Source organism: Triturus cristatus, chromosome 5_2 (assembly GCF_964204655.1).
Source record: "Triturus cristatus chromosome 5_2, aTriCri1.1, whole genome shotgun sequence".
Taxonomy (NCBI): Eukaryota; Metazoa; Chordata; class Amphibia; order Caudata; family Salamandridae; genus Triturus; species Triturus cristatus.
This window is the reverse complement of record NC_140588.1, coordinates 349940590-349956399: the sequence shown is the minus strand read 5'-3', so window position 1 is coordinate 349956399 and position 15810 is coordinate 349940590. Positions and strand designations below refer to the sequence as shown.

At 45.9% G+C, this 15810-nt stretch overlaps 1 protein-coding gene across 6 annotated transcripts in view; it reads right to left on the bottom strand.

Annotated features, from left to right (window-relative positions):
* Positions 1-15810, bottom strand: part of EXOC2 (exocyst complex component 2) — a 1204847-nt gene that overhangs the window by 440879 nt on the left and 748158 nt on the right. The gene's annotated exons all lie outside the window — the stretch shown is intronic.

Below are 15810 nucleotides of genomic sequence, written 5' to 3'. Positions count from 1 at the left end.
ACAAAAACACGTGGGTCAATTTTAGTTTGAGTAATATTTCTGTATTTTAAAAACAAACGGTAACAATTCTTGCTTTTGGTATAAACTGATAAAAACATCCAAATGACGGTAACAATCCACTTAATGATACGTACTGTAACACATATTCAGAAATGCTCTTTCGCGAAGCTTAATTCCCGCCCTATGCTCCTTTTTGCTGTGACTTATTTTTGTAGTACGCCTAGCTTACTACTAAATTTTAAGGGTAAACCATGATTTCAACAAGACAGTCACATCTACTCATAGCAAAGTCTTTGTGACTTGGGCCCATATATTTATCATTACCTTCTTCAAAGTAAGTACAGGTCACTGGGAAGTAAGACGATGGAGAACTATCACATGAAGTATCGAACTAAATGTGAGAAACTCGTCTGCAAGACGAACTTCATAGAAGATATTACATAATCTCTATGATTTGTTTTATGTATCAAAGAAGAGTTTGGAAATACAAAATGCACAGGCTAGGGAACTATACAGTTATCCAGGTATCAAACACAGCAGCAATTATTATGGGCACAGGCATGTGCAAGCAAGGCCAGGGACCAATATAAAATCTTGTTCGAACAACACAACGGGGTGCCAAACACATGTAGATGAAATCACTGGTCGAGAGGGTACATTCTGCTTCCCAGTTCTACCTGTATCCTCCCACTAATTTGCATCTTGACGTCACAAGAGTGATGGTGAAAATCAAGGCATACACTCAGGAATAATGCTGATGGAGTAAATGTACTCCAACAACCAGGACGACTAAATGATGATGAAAATCTGGCCCAAGTGCAAATCTGAACAAGCATTCAATAGCAATGAGTGATGCACAGTAGTGGCATGATAGTGACAATTCATGACATCGTGAGCAGTTTTGCCACAATTATGACTACCCCTGGTGTAATGCTTTCAGTGACATAATTGTAATAATTCTGTACATAAAGTGCACATTCTTAGCACAAAGTACCCAGTGTCATGATTGCAGGGGCATAATATTGGTAAGTATTGCCATTCTGTAACATTATCGCTACTGTTGCCTGAGGCCTCAGTTTGTCATAGGAGTAACCTGTCTGCATTTATTAGAGCACTCCTCCAGTGGTGTACTCCCCATTCATTCATCCATTCACTCGCTCAATCATCCATACTCTCACTCATGCAACCATCCTTCTGTTGGTTGACTCATGCTCAGATTTCTCAACTCAGCCGTCCACACAACCACAACCTTGACACTCAATGAAGCACTTGCCATTTCTCGTTTTCACCGTCTGAAAGTGCTTTCGCTGGATATGGTGAGGGATCAAGGCATGAAGAATAAGGAAGAAGAGGAAAGGGGTTCCCATCTCGTTAATGCATCTGTATTGTGAATTGGGTATGAGAGTTGATGTGGATACTGGGATGATGAGGATTTTATTACGTCGTTTTTTTTTGTTTTAGAATGCATTTTTGTTTTTTTCTATTTGCAGGCTGATTTTATGAATACAAGGATACCGAGGAACTGCAGGAAACTGTTTTGAAGTCAACATAAAAGCTGATAAGATGTTGATGCATTTGCTGTTGTTTTTGCCTTTGTTGTGTACAGCCTGTCCTGCTTTCTCGCCCCACTCTCATGCTTGGCACTGCTAAGTGAATATTCACAAACGACCCGCTCAGCGTCTGGAAGTTTACATTTTTTGCATCTTTTCAAGGTCTTTTTCATTCTTTACATGAGACACGTCCACTTTCTTCATTTTCTGTCGTGTACTTTCACTTGAAGTATGTGCAAGACGAAAACCGAGAATAAGTCAAAGTGGGAGTGGTTCGCTGCGTTCGCATTAGATGCTCACAGATAATGGAAGGGAAATGCTGGCACTTTGCATTGCGATATCATATTTTGCATGTTTTGCTGAATAAATATGGGCAGACTTCAAACAGACGTACAAGTAGTCCGTTTTATCTTTGACAAAACTCAAATAAATTATCTGGAATACTCTTCACTAATAAATAAGTAATCATTTTCTGTGACTGATTTTTAACGAAATTGGAATCTTTATAAATAAAAGAAAACAGGAAGTTTTAATTATTTTAAATTCTATGGGACAATTTCCCAATGGTTTTGATATTTCCGCTTTCTTTTAAAAGGAATGGGATTAACTAGAAGCATCCCTTTTCCAAAGTAAAGAGATTGCTGCCATTCAATGCCTGCATAAGGCAAACTACTCTTCAGAGTAAACAACAGTTTATGTGAGATGCTTACAGTAAAGACTGTACTTATTTTGTGATTATTCTACACCAGGAGTCTTCAATGAGTAGCTCGTGCGCCACCAGTAGCTCTCCAGCTGCCTGTGAGTAGCTCTCCTACGTGCAGCCCAGCCTACTAAGGCTTGTTTTTACTGATGACGTAACTGTGCAACAAAAATGCAACACTACAGCGGTTGCATAAAGTTCTGAGGTAGGAAATTGTATATTTTCACCCAGTTGTGAATAAAACAGGATTGCGAGACCTGCAAATTTATTTTTTCATAATTTCTGCTATATATTGAGCTCGCTTCTTCAATTTTTGCCATTTTATATAGTTGCAAATGAAATATGGCCCCCCACTGGTGACAGATCCTGTGTGATTTATATACAGAGCCACTCTAATTATGAGATTCTACAGCTGAGGCGTTTTTCACATAATGTGCCATATAATCCAACACATGCTGCCTAAACTGCATATGTTAACAAAAAAATGTTGATAATAGCTCAAACATATCAAAAGTTACTAAAAAGGGGATAACATGTCCTGCCACACAGTGAAAAGCCCATCACAAGTAGTGACTGGTCTCTTTTACATTGCTATTGCTGTATTTGGGTCTTACTCTGAAAGTAATGAGGCAAAACATTTATACAGTGTTAACGTGTACAGATGTCAAAATAATGAAGTAATACTATCAACGAAAATGTGCTGCATTATGCTACATAATTCTCATTTTTGTGGCCACATAATTTAGTCAACCCTGTTGCGTAATTTAGACCTTACTTGCCGCATAAATTAGACCTTCTCTGCCGCCTCATTACAATGGCTTTGCTTATTTAGCACAAACTACCAGAGAACTGTGCATGGTGGGGGCGGTTTACAGTAGGTACAGGAGACGAGAAATGCAACCAAATAAAAGTACAGGCTAACAGAAATTAGCCCTAAATGTGGAGAAAAAACAGTTTCTTGACAGGATTAAGTCTTTAAAAATTGACACGGACGTGAGTCTTTTCCTCTGCAGCACTGGCAAGACTGAAAGATAAAAGTGTGGGCACTGATGAGGCGAGAAGCCATAAGGAAAAGGCAAAACAGACTGTGGGGGAGGATACTGGGGCAATAAATGTGGACATAATGTTTCAGACGCCAAGAGAGGCCCCCATCTCAGTGAACAGTGTGAAATACGCTGCACACACAGCATTGCCTGGATTACGAAAATACTTTCTGCCTTCTGCATTATGTGGTGTTTCCTTTATTCAACTTTAGCTTGATTTGTTTAACACCAGGAAAACAATGCAATTAAAAAAATGTTTCTTTAACAGCGCACACATAATCTTGCAAGGCTGCATTTTCTGTAAGCCTGCCAGGTGTTTAAAGTATTATCGTTTGCTCCGTGCCCCCAAATGCGACCTCGTCCATAAAAGCAGAGACAAAGTAAAGGTCAATGTCTCTCCATAGTAAACTTACTATCATCGTGTTTTGACTCCTTATCAACGATGTACTAGTTCCATCTCTAGATTGCAAAAGGAGAGGTTCACGATTTATTGGGAATTGTTAACATGCCACACATTTGACCCTGCCCCCACGCTCACTGAATCCAGACCATTGCGTGCAGAATCACAGTTAAAAAAAAATTCTTAAAACTCGGACCGCTGCAAAAGCCATTATCAGACGGACTCACCTGCTGGGGAGGCATACAGTGTGTCAGAGACGCCGACTTGTTGCTCCCGATTCCAGGAAGTGCGCAGCAGCGCACCAAAGATGAGCGGCCTACCTTGGATGGATCCCACTGGACAGAGCGATCGAGCCACGCAGCAATCAGCAGCAGATAAATCACCAGACCACTCGACCCACACCGCTGGGACCTGGCAGTGGAAAAAGTGTTTCCTGCATCGGGGCCTGCCCTTGCACGTTCGGCAGCTGGGTTCCAAGAGCAGTTGGGCTGCACCAGTGAGGAATCTGTGCTAGAACACTGACGTTTAGCGCAAGACTCCCCCAGCCAATCACTGGCTAGATAGAGCCCAGTCATGGGCTTTCAGCCAGTCAGTGGACTCCAAAAGCTTTCTGACCGCACTTCTAATTGGCTGTGAGCCCCAGAGGGCCCACAGCTCATATTTTTTGTGATTTAATGTCTACTTGTCCGTCGGACAAAATAGACAATAAATCTTCTTGCCCATTGTAAAAATCTACTTGGTTCGGGCGTCGGGCGATACGATTTCCCCACCCCTGCTACTAATATAGAAGCATTTGCTTGGTTGGATTATTTGAATACCAAATGTATAAAGCATATATTTGAGACGAAAATGTGTGTATTTTCAGAACTCACATGCTGATGTTTGGAGAAAAAGGTTTATATTTTCAAAATGAATTTAAAGCTATTATTTGAGTTGGCAAGGTTTATTACACCTTGTTGCAGTTACAGCTGCTATGTATTACCCATGTAGATGCATTTCAAACTAATAGTGCTTTTTAGGTCGAGCCTATGGCAGTGCGCATGCGCTGCACAGAAAATCGACCTCTTGGAATCACTTCAGCTTTCTTCAAAGCGCGTGCATGTTGTGCTCACACGCTATTGGCCTTTGCGTCTGGCTTCAGTACGCAATTGGCCAAAGGCATGTGGATGTCCCAGCTTCTTTTCAAATGTTTACTCCCAGAGCGTTTTGCTCTTTGGAGCCAGCAGCGGCGCGCAGGGGCCATCTGTTTTTAATCAGCATGGGCACGCTTGGTTTACATGCAGTCTTTCTCTCAAGTTTCTTCTCATGGTGATGCTAAGGAAGGCTGCAAACTTCGGATCTTGACCCGACTCTTGGCAGAGATATTACAAGTGGCGGCGTAATGACACCAGCACAGCGGCCCCCCCGCTGCTAATGCGTGCCCTATTTCTAACCAACAATTCAAGCATTCCTCCCTCTCTAGCATCCGTCTCAGTCATGTCTGTCCAATATCTTTCTCACCAGGGACTGTAGTGCCTTTTTCCCCATACCTGCGTAACATGGCTCCTGTACCGGGTCACTGCGCGTGGCCAAGTGCTGCACGTGCAGATGTGTTCCTTGATGTGCTGCACGAGCTGCAGAACGTACCCCTGCAGACGCTGCTCTGGTTGTGGGGGCATTCCCAGTACGTACTGCATTACGTGCTCAACAACACCCTTTAATATAAATCCATCTACTTTATATGCTTGAAGCATTTTCTTTTTTAGTCTTTTTAATAGTATTTAAACAATGTCATAAAAACATGTCGAGTACACAACAGTCTCCTAGTAAATAGCATTCCTGCCGTTTATTGTATTCGGCCAATCTTCTGGGTTTGTCAGCAGCCCCAAATCCGCCCCCACCTCTCCAGATGGAGAGAGGGTTAGAGTTAATTTACTTTCTCGGGCGTCATGCATCACCCAGCTCGGTGACACTTTAGCGGGGGACAGGGGTCTCCTGGAGGGGTCGGCCTCCTCACAGCTGCACTGCCAAGCCATCACTTGTTTTTATGTATAAAGAGGACTCGTCTGTTCCAAGGACGCTGACCTGACAGCCATCACAGGTGTGCGGAGGTACAGACGTCTGACATAGACGGCAGCGGGTCGCACCAGGTTTGCAACCACACAGCAGGGCAGCCACCACACTATTAAAAGACACCTGGCAGCTAACAGGACGGCCATCAAGAACAATCATTGGCATAGCCAATAAGCCTCGCCTTTGGGACCTTACAAGTGTTTAGCCATGCAACAGTTGATGTTGTTGCACAAAGGATATTGTGCTGGATAACTAAACACATATAAAATCCCAAAGGCGAGACCTATTGGCTATACCAATGCTTATTTACTCTTCTGCTGGCACCCCTGCCTAATGCACTGATGTGATCACTGCTGACAATCTTGGATGGGGTGGTCACAATAAGATCACTAACATTAGTAGCTCTGGATGATTTTTATTGAGCATAAGTAGCTCTTATTACAGAAAAGGTTGGAGACCCCTTATCTAGACATTAAGGCAAAGGCATTTCTAAACGGGTGACCTTTAGTGGTTATTTTAAAACCAGATAAGAACACGAATTCCACAGTGTTTTGGCATCTGAATATTTTATTACATTTATTGTATTGATTAATTGAAATCATCACAATATAAAACAAATACCAGAGACTACTTTCAGATTTTTTATAACCCTTCCGACTTCCTTCACTGTTAAACATTCATCTCTTTTAGACAGTGGCTGTGCAACCAAAGGCAGATGCAAAGCATGTTTATGAAGACACTGCCTACCTCCCCCCTGCTTTTTGTAACATTTGGGTTACATGAATTCCATGATAATCTGGTCAACTCTTCTCGAACTTTCTTATTGCAATAATGCACTGAATATTCATTTAACTACTCATCCTAGGAAAGTACGAGTTTCAGGCTTCATAACTGATTGTTCATTAACTGTAGAAATGTTGCTGCCTTTTTTTCAATGCTTTAACTGCGAAGTTTTCCTGATTTCGTCAATAAGTCTAATGCTAGTTGTTTCGTTTTAAGCTCGATGGTAAACCACGACGAGCTGCTCTCATTTATTTGAGAAAAAGCAGTGGTCTCTCTAATGTTTTCGACTGTTGACATACTTGGAAAATCAGCTGATATATCCTGTCGTACCAGGCTACTGTTGTCCGCCTCACTCTTTCACTGCTGACTTTAAGCGTTTCATTTGTGAGATTGCTCAGTGAACCTTTGGAATTAATTTTAGTAAAATGTTCTGGTTTGAATGACCATTGAGTGATGCTGTCACTTCAGTCTGCGGGATGGAGGGGGGCGCTATTGAGCTTAATGTGGCTAAATTGGTGGTGGGAGAACTGAGACATCCTGCCTGGAGTAAGGCAGCACACTGGAAGTGATGCACAGAGGCACACATGGGGGGTGCTCCCAATGCAGCGAGAGGAAAACGCTGACCGACGATATTATCTTACACCCAAATCGGAAAGCAAGAGAAACCTACGAAACCTAAGGTTTTAGACCACGAATCCTAGATTAAAGATTACACCTACTAAAAGCTCCATGTAACTATGTCTCTGAATCAGACCAATGCCACGCAGAGTTACAGAGCTGCATGACAATTAACGTATTTCAGAGAGAGGGAAAATCTGAACACCTTGAAAACTTTGCGGATGAATGACCTAAGAAATGCGGAGGATCTATGGTACTTTGCAAAAAACGTTTTAATCAAGAAGACAGATTGTTCAAGCTTCTGCATCATTCACATTTACAGGAACATTCCAGTTATTCGCTAGAAGGGAGGAGGCAGGCAAAGCTCAGGAGCAACCGTCACCACAATCTTGTAAGATCCAGATACGAGGGGTCGTTGTCCAGAGTGCTGAAGTCAGGAATTGTTACTCATTAGAGGGCACAGAAAAACACTGTTTCCAACCCAACCTCTGCCTACAGCTTCACCAGAGGAGGAACGAACTACAAAAGCATGCACAGATCCACTACCTCTGAAAGTTCAAGTGAGTGGCAGCAAAAATTCACTCTAGGAGTTCCCATTAGGAAACAGATGAATTAAGTTACTATTTCCATTTCTCTGCAGGGGGTATTCCTGCAGTAAATTCTCTGCTGGTATGTATTCGAATCTGTTCTCCATTGAGGGGTGTGGATGGACTAGAAGAGCTTAATTTGAGCCAGTGGTTGTAGGTGTGGCTGATCGGTACTGCTTTTTGGGGACCAGCACTTATATAACCTTTTCAGACTATGGCCCAGAACAGAAAGAGGATGGAAGAAAGGAGGAAGAGAAAAGGCATGAGGTAGAATCTAGACTAGGAAGCCTCTCTATTTGGCATCCATTTTGTCCACGGCCACGAAAAGGCTAGGAGACTTGGTCACTATGGGGGTATGGCTGATACTGCAGGTGCAGCTGTGAACCCCTACCGTAACCACAGAAGGGGCAAGAGGTGTGTGGCTAGTGCAAGGCCAGGGAAGAACTCAAAGATCTGGCAGTAGCTTCCCTCTCTTTAAGGTGCTCAAATGCTGATTCGGCCATTTCACTGAACAGGTGAGAGCCATCAAAGGGCATGTCCATCAGATTCGTACTGAACATCCCTCAAGAAGCCAGTTCATCGGAGTCAAGCGTGGGGGTGAAGTGCCACCATGGAGGCGACAGCACTCCTGAGTGAATCAGTGGTGTCCAACTCACACTGGATGGAGAACATTGCTGTGTCCATGCCATCAATAATGGCCTTGTTCAGTATAGCTCGTGCCTTTTCCAAAACCATGGACGCAACTTGCATGACTGTGTCCCACAAGGTGTAGGAGTATCAGTCTAAGAGGCATGCAGTGTTCACCGACCACAATCATAGGCTGATGGAAGTAGAAAATTCTATTTCTGAAGGTGTTCAGACTTAACCTGGATAGAAGGAGGCTGCAGGTCGAGGACCTCCACCACCCTGCTCAACTCCATAGCACCTTCCTCCATGGTAGGTCCCGGAGGTGACAACAGACCAGAATCTGGAGATGTGTCCAGTCCACTAGCATCTCTTGGCTGCTCATGCGAATTGTCATCTTGGTAGGGAGGTGCTATCTTATCAGAGGAGTCAAAGAAGTGGTAGGCATTGCTGTCACACCCTCCCCCAAATTTCAACTCTGTACTAGACCTGGGGCAGTGTGTCCGAACCGGAAGGTTGACATGGTCCGGACCATGTCGTCGTCGACGTAGAGCAGCACTGAGGTGGCGCCGTCTTGGAGTTAGACAGTACAATGGGGTCTGTGACAACAGGTGGCGCCAGTGACGCCAGGTGGGGTTTCGGGTGGATACGCTCCAGCGTATGCCTCACGTATGCCTTAGCCCTGGAGTCGGTCTAGATTTGGCAGAGGAGCCAGAGGGCCCAGCCGGAGTCATGAGGAGGCTCGCCAGTAGTACACCAACCGGGGCACCTCCCGGCTCTGTGGTGCCTGAATGCATGCCAGACAGAACCAGGGCCTCAAGAATGGAGTGCATAGACACAAAAAACTCCTTAAGCTGGGCAGAGGTTGCTCCAGCTCTGGGGAAGTCAGGGTGGGGTGGACCCAGCCTCTGGCTCTGCAGGAAAAGTGAAAGAGATCGGGACCTAGAAGCACAAGATCGAGGAGGAGAAGGCAAAGTACGCTTGGACTTGGTAGCAAGATTGGTAGAATTCAAGGTCTGACTCCATGACGTGGCCCTTGATCTTGCTCAGGAGCAATGAGAAGCCTTCTTGTGCCACGCCGCTAAGAGCTTCATGGCTCACTCCCAGATCATTTTTGGGTGCATTGACCAGCATCAGCAAAGGCCCTGGAGCCGTGGTCCGACCCTAGGCACCACAGAGAGACCCAGTGGGAATCTGAAACATCTGTCAGAGAAATTCTCCACAAAGCATAAACCTCATGGGTTTATTAGAGAACTGGTCCTTAGCACACTGGGAGCAAAGCTCCAAACAGTCGACAAAAAGGTCAAAAAAGTGGTCAAAAATCAATTGAACTAGATCTCCGGATACGCACCGTTGGCACGGAATGAAGGGAACTAATGTCAGTGTGCCAAGGTGCGCACAAGTCACTACTGACGCCACCTACTGGTGCACAGAGGTACTGCTCAAGATTTTCTGACAAACACACTGGGACGCTAAACTTATACTCCAGACCACCTTGTGGCACGGTACCTAGTTGGGAGAGGAGGCTACACTGGAGGGATTCGGGGAAGTGGGACCTTATTGGTATAACACAATTGGACAATGTCTGGTGTGGGGCTCACATATGCACTTTTCAGGAGTTGAAGGACATCTACACCATTAATTCCATGCAATTAAATAAGAATTTACAATTAAGACATGCACTCAGCACACACATCCCTAGCGACACTTCCAACCCGGATGTTCAGCCCGCTGAAAGCCAAGCTCCTGATGGGTCCCTTAGGAAAGGGAGGCATGTCTCACATCTATCGGTCCCTTATTATTACAGCATCTACCACACTAGATTACCTTAGGACGTGATGGGAGCGATGGCAGGGTCCCTTAGAGGACTATGACTGGCGTGATGCCATTATGGCCCTTCGGGTCATAACCATCTCATCCAGATTGTGATTAATTCAAACTGATTACCTATACTGCACATACCTTTCTACAGCCAGACTGCATTGTGCCGGTCCCCTCATGAGCCCCAATTGCCCTAGTTGTTCAGACCCCTGCTAACGTTTACCACATGGTGTGGTCATGTACAGCAATACATAAATACTGGACGGACATAGTTACTGAACGTAGTGCTGTGCTGGGGTAGGAGGTCCCACACACTCCTCTGGTTCTCCTTCTCTGGGTTTTGGAGGGCTGTGGGGGTACCCGGATAAGTATTCTTAGGTACAGCTAGTATAGTAGCAAAATAGGACATAGCAGTTTAATGGAAACGCCCCACACCTCCCACTATGGCCCAGTGGCGCAGGGGATTGGACTAGTGTGCAGACAAGAAAAACCTGTGTATGGGGTGAGAGGTTGCCGGACAAACACGAACGGGTATTGGGTAAATGGCTGGGACAATTGGGTTGATAGCAGGGACAACGTGACTTTTGTGCCTCTTTAAAAAACATTTGTGTTAATATGTGCTTATCACTGCTTTATAACTGCTGCCACTTGCTGGTCATGTACCATATATGAGTTTATAGTGTATGCCACCAAATGTCTGTGTGGCTGTACTACGGTTCATAAAATCAATACATTTGGTTATCAAAAAAAGAATTCTGGAACCAGTCTGATGCCTGGGGAATATTCTAACGTGAGTAATCTGAAGTTAAAGTCTCTATCAGAAGGAAAGGTTACACATCAGTAACAATCTTTCTAGTGAATTCTCTACATATAGAGTCTTTCCCTCATGAATCTCCACCAAGCACCTGAATATATCTGTGCATTTTGCAAAAGCTTTCCTTCGTTGGTAGGTGGCACCATGGCTTCAGGTTGGCTCTAAAACCTCTAAGATGTGATGTCAAAGAGCCATATATGGTGCTACTACGTGTTCTGACTTCAGTTGTCGTCCTTTTATATTCCTGCCCTTAGAGGCAGAGACAATCCTGACAGTCTTAAAGGAATCCAGTCAAAACCACCTTTAGTACCACAAAACCAGTACAATATCCACTCCCAAGAGTAGGGAGGTGGGCAGGTCATTGAAAAATCTGCATGAATGTAAGGTATCTTCAAGAAAGATCACTACCAAAGGTAAGGCAAATGCTACTTACCAGTATGCATCTGTTCTTGGCATGTAGAGCTGCAGATCTATACACTGTGCGTAGATCGCCATCTGGTGTTGGGCCCGGATGTTTGCAGTTGTTTTTCTTCTTGGAAAGTCTTTGGAAGTCACAAGGTATGTGACTCCTCCTTTGGATCATACTGCGCATGGGCTTCGGCTCCATCCTCATATTGTTTTTCGCCAGCAGGGAAATGATGGAGCGTAGTAGTAAGTAGTGAAGATGCCCATGTGTGTTGTATCTAAATAAGATAAACTGGAACAGATAAAGGTAGCCAGGTGGGCGTGTGTAGATCTGCAGCTCTACATGCCAAGAACAGATGCATACTGGTAAGTAACATTTGCCGTTCGAGGCATATGAGCTGCAGATTACACACTGTGCATAGATTATATATTATACCAGTATCTGTTGCAGTGGTTTGAAACAATGTTTTGAGTACAGCCTGGCCCACACTACCTTGTTGCTTAGTTTGCACATCTACATAATAGAGGAACAATAGTGTTTAGTGAAAGTGTGCGGTGTAGACCATGTAGCTGCTTTGCAGAGATCATCTAAGGGAATGTTCCATAAAAATGCCATGGAAGCCCCTATCTTACGTGTAGAGTGGGCTTTAGGGGGAACAGTTAGTGTTCGTTTTACTTTGTGGTAGCAAATCTGTATACATTTAACAATCCACCTAGCTATACCCGCCTTGGAGATGGTGTTGCCTTTGTGTGGGGGTGAGAAAGACACAAACAGTTGTTTGGTCTTACAAAAGAGTTGAGTTCTTTCGATGTAGTAGAGTAAGGCTCGTTTGACATCTAATGTGTGGAGAGCTCTTTCTGCAATGGTCTGTGGCTGCGAGAAGAATACGGGCAGTTCCACAGATTGGTTCAGGTGAAAGGGAGAAATGACTTTAGGGAGGAATTTTGGATTAGTGCGGAGAACCACTTTGTTATGGTGCATTTGCAGAAAGGGTTCTTGAATGGTGAGTGCTTGCATCTCACTGACTCTTCTGAGGAAAGTGATGGCTACAAGAAAAGCAGTTTTTCATGTTAGGAATTGAAGTTCACATTTGTGCAGAGGTTCAAAGGGAGGCCCCATTAGTCTTGTGAGAACGATGTTTAGGTTCCACACAGGTCAGGGTGGCACTCTGTGGGGAATTATTCATTTGAGGCCTTCCATGAAGGCTTTTATGGCAGGTACTCTGAAGAGTGATAGATGTTGCCTGTTTTTTAGATAAGCTGCTATGGCTGCAAGGTGCAGTCTAATAGACGTGTAGGCTAGCTTGCATTTTTGTAGGTGTAATAAATAGCCTATGATGTGTTGAATGGACACCTCTAGGGGATTGAAGTTATTGCTGTGACAATAAACCACAAAACGTTTCCACTTGGCTGCGTAGCAAGCTCTAGTGGTAGGTTTTCTAGCTTCTCTAATGACGTTCATACAGTCTGGGGGAAGATTTAGATAACCAAATTCTAGGATTTCAGGAGCCAGATCGCAAGGTTGAGCTGAGCTGGGTCCGGGTGCCTGATCTCTCCATGGTTCTGGGTTAATAGGCGTGGAGAGAGGTGTAACTTTTGGGGCCTCATGTAGGTAAATAAAATTTACCGATTCTTAAATACCGAACCGTACCGAATCGGTATTTAAGAATCGGTAAGTTATATGTAGGTAATAATTCGGTAATATTTACCGAATCGGTAACATTCGGTATTCAAGAATCGGAATTTACCGAATCGGTAAATACCGAGGTGGTATTTACCGATTCGGTAAATACCGAATCGGTATTTACCGAATCGGGAAAAGAAAATCACATGACTGTATGAAACAGCCAATCCTGTGCAACCACACCCCACCCAACCAGGAAGTGGCCACACCCAGGCAGGTGCACACAATCAACAGACTCTGGAGAGGCTTGGAGTGCAGAGGAGAGGCAGGGAGCCAGTGCCTGTTTGTGCAGCTCAAAATCATCATGTCCAGCCAGAGGACACAGAGAGATGGAGGGGAAAGGAGGAGGAAGATGAAATTCAGCCCCAAGGAACTCCAGGTGCTAGTGGAGGAGGTGGTGAAGCAGCACCAGAAGCCGTTTGGGAGGCAGTCCCTGCAAGTGCCGGAGTCTGAGAAGCGCAATATATGGCTGGGTATCCAGGCGCAGGTCAATGCTGTGGGAGTGACCCACAGGGACATTGAGGTACTCAAAAAGCGCTGGTACGACCTGAGGATTGTGACAAAGAGGAAGATGGGGGAAATACAGAAGGAGGCCAGCCAGACTGGAGGTGGAATCAACAGGGCACCTGCCCTCACCGAACTGGAGGAGCTGGTGGAGGCCACAATAGAGCACGAGAGCGTCGTGAGGCATGGAGATGCCGACAGCTCTGCCAGAGCCGCCACCCAACAAGGTAAGACGAATGCACAGCAATGTAGCCCCTCCTACCCCTATCCCACATCCCCCATTGTGAAATGAGTATCCCACTCCAGTCCATGTGTTAGTGCAGACAGGCAATGCATTATGGGAGATGTAGTCAGGGAACCCCCTACCATGAAGTGAATAGCACAGGACAACAATGCATGGTACACACATTAGCCAAAAGCAGGCAGAGGACAATGTGAGAGTGTTACATGAATTTATTGTGATGCTTGCAATGCAGCCCTTCAGGTACACTGAGCTGATGTTACATTTCTGTCCACAGATGTAACATCGCGCAGGACTGCACATGGTACAGAAGAGAGGGCACACCGGCAAGACAGGTCAGCTCTGGCCAGCACGAGTACTGCACAGCCAGCATCACCACCACCACAGCCTGCATCACCACCACCACAGCCTGCATCACCACCACCACAGCCCGCATCACCACTCATCCATGAGTCACCGGCCACATCACCACTTGCAATTGTGATGCCGAGGAGGCGTGCTGCTGGCAGGTTGGCAGCGTTAGAGACCTCATCCGACGACAGCAGGGGCCCGGAGCCAAACACAATGCCCCAGGATGGGAGCTATGCCACTGTGCCCTCCACCTCACAGGGAGCACACACGGGTGCAAAACGGCGCCGCAGGTCGCGGGTTCAGAGTCCACCAGCAGACGGTGACAGCCATGGGGTCTTTGCGGGACTCGAGGGCAACATGCTCAAGCAGCAGCGCCTACAAACAAAGGCAGTCATGTCAGTTCAGCGGCATGTGCGGGGACTGAGAACCACATTCAAAAACATGGACAGGAACATCAGCGCAATGGCGGCGATTACTGACATGGCAGCGGGCCTGCGGGACATGTCACAGTCCATGAAGCTGTTGTGCAGCAAGTTAGACGCAGATAGAGCTGCAAGGCGCCGGGAACGGCAGAGGGGAGACAGGCACACCAGGGCACTCAACCGCCTGGCACCAGCAACTTCACTACTCTGCCGGCGCTCAGTGAACATCCAGGAGGTCCTGACACACTGCAGCAGCGACGTTACTAGGGGGATGGTGCAGGTCACCAGTGCCCTGGAGGTGCTATTGACCAGTCAGGCGGCCACAAGTGGTGCAGGGGATGCTGCTGAAAGCATCGACACCAGCAGCAGGAGCAGCATAACACCCCCGGTCCCAGAAACACGCAGGAGCAGCAGGCGGCATGGGGCTGGCACCAGTGAGGAGGCTGAATCCGTGCCATCCCACACTGTAGCGCGTGGCCGCAAACATTGATGCTGCACCGCGTAGCAAAAGACAATTGGGTGACGTAACCCTGGACTTCAAACTTGTCAATACGCAATGTTGCCAGAATGGCATAATCTTGGTTTCGTGGCATAGTGCCGCATTATTAAACTACGTCATGACATCCAACAACTGGCTGTGTCCCCATACTTACTCAGAAATAGTTGCATGTGATCTCTGCCCGTCTCTCTCTCCCATCTGTTGCTGTTGGCACTCCAGCAGCGTTGTCCTCTGGCTGACCTGAATCATCATCATTGTCCTCAAAATCTGTTAGTTCCACCTCTGTACCTCTCTTTGTGGCAAGGTTGTGCAGCATTGCACAAGTGGCAATGATCTTGCAACAGATGATGGGTGTGTACTGGCGTGCGCCTCCGCTTTTGTGGAGGCAGCGGAACCTGCTTTTCAATAGTCCAAACGTGCGCTCCACCACGTTGCGTGTAGATTTGTGTGCCACGTTATATCGTCTCTCACTCTGGGTTGATGGGTGTAGGTAGGGAGTGAGGATGAATGACCGCACGGCATATGCACTGTCGCCTAGGTGAGTGAAAGGGAACCATCAGTCACATGTCTCAATACACTATGATTTGCAAGTCTCATGGGGCGTCACTGTTACTTACCTAGCAGGTATCCGTCTCCAAATTCTCCAGCAAGCAGTCGTGTGTAGATCCCACTGTTCTGGAAGATGTAGGAGTCGTGGGTGCTCCCAGGAAAC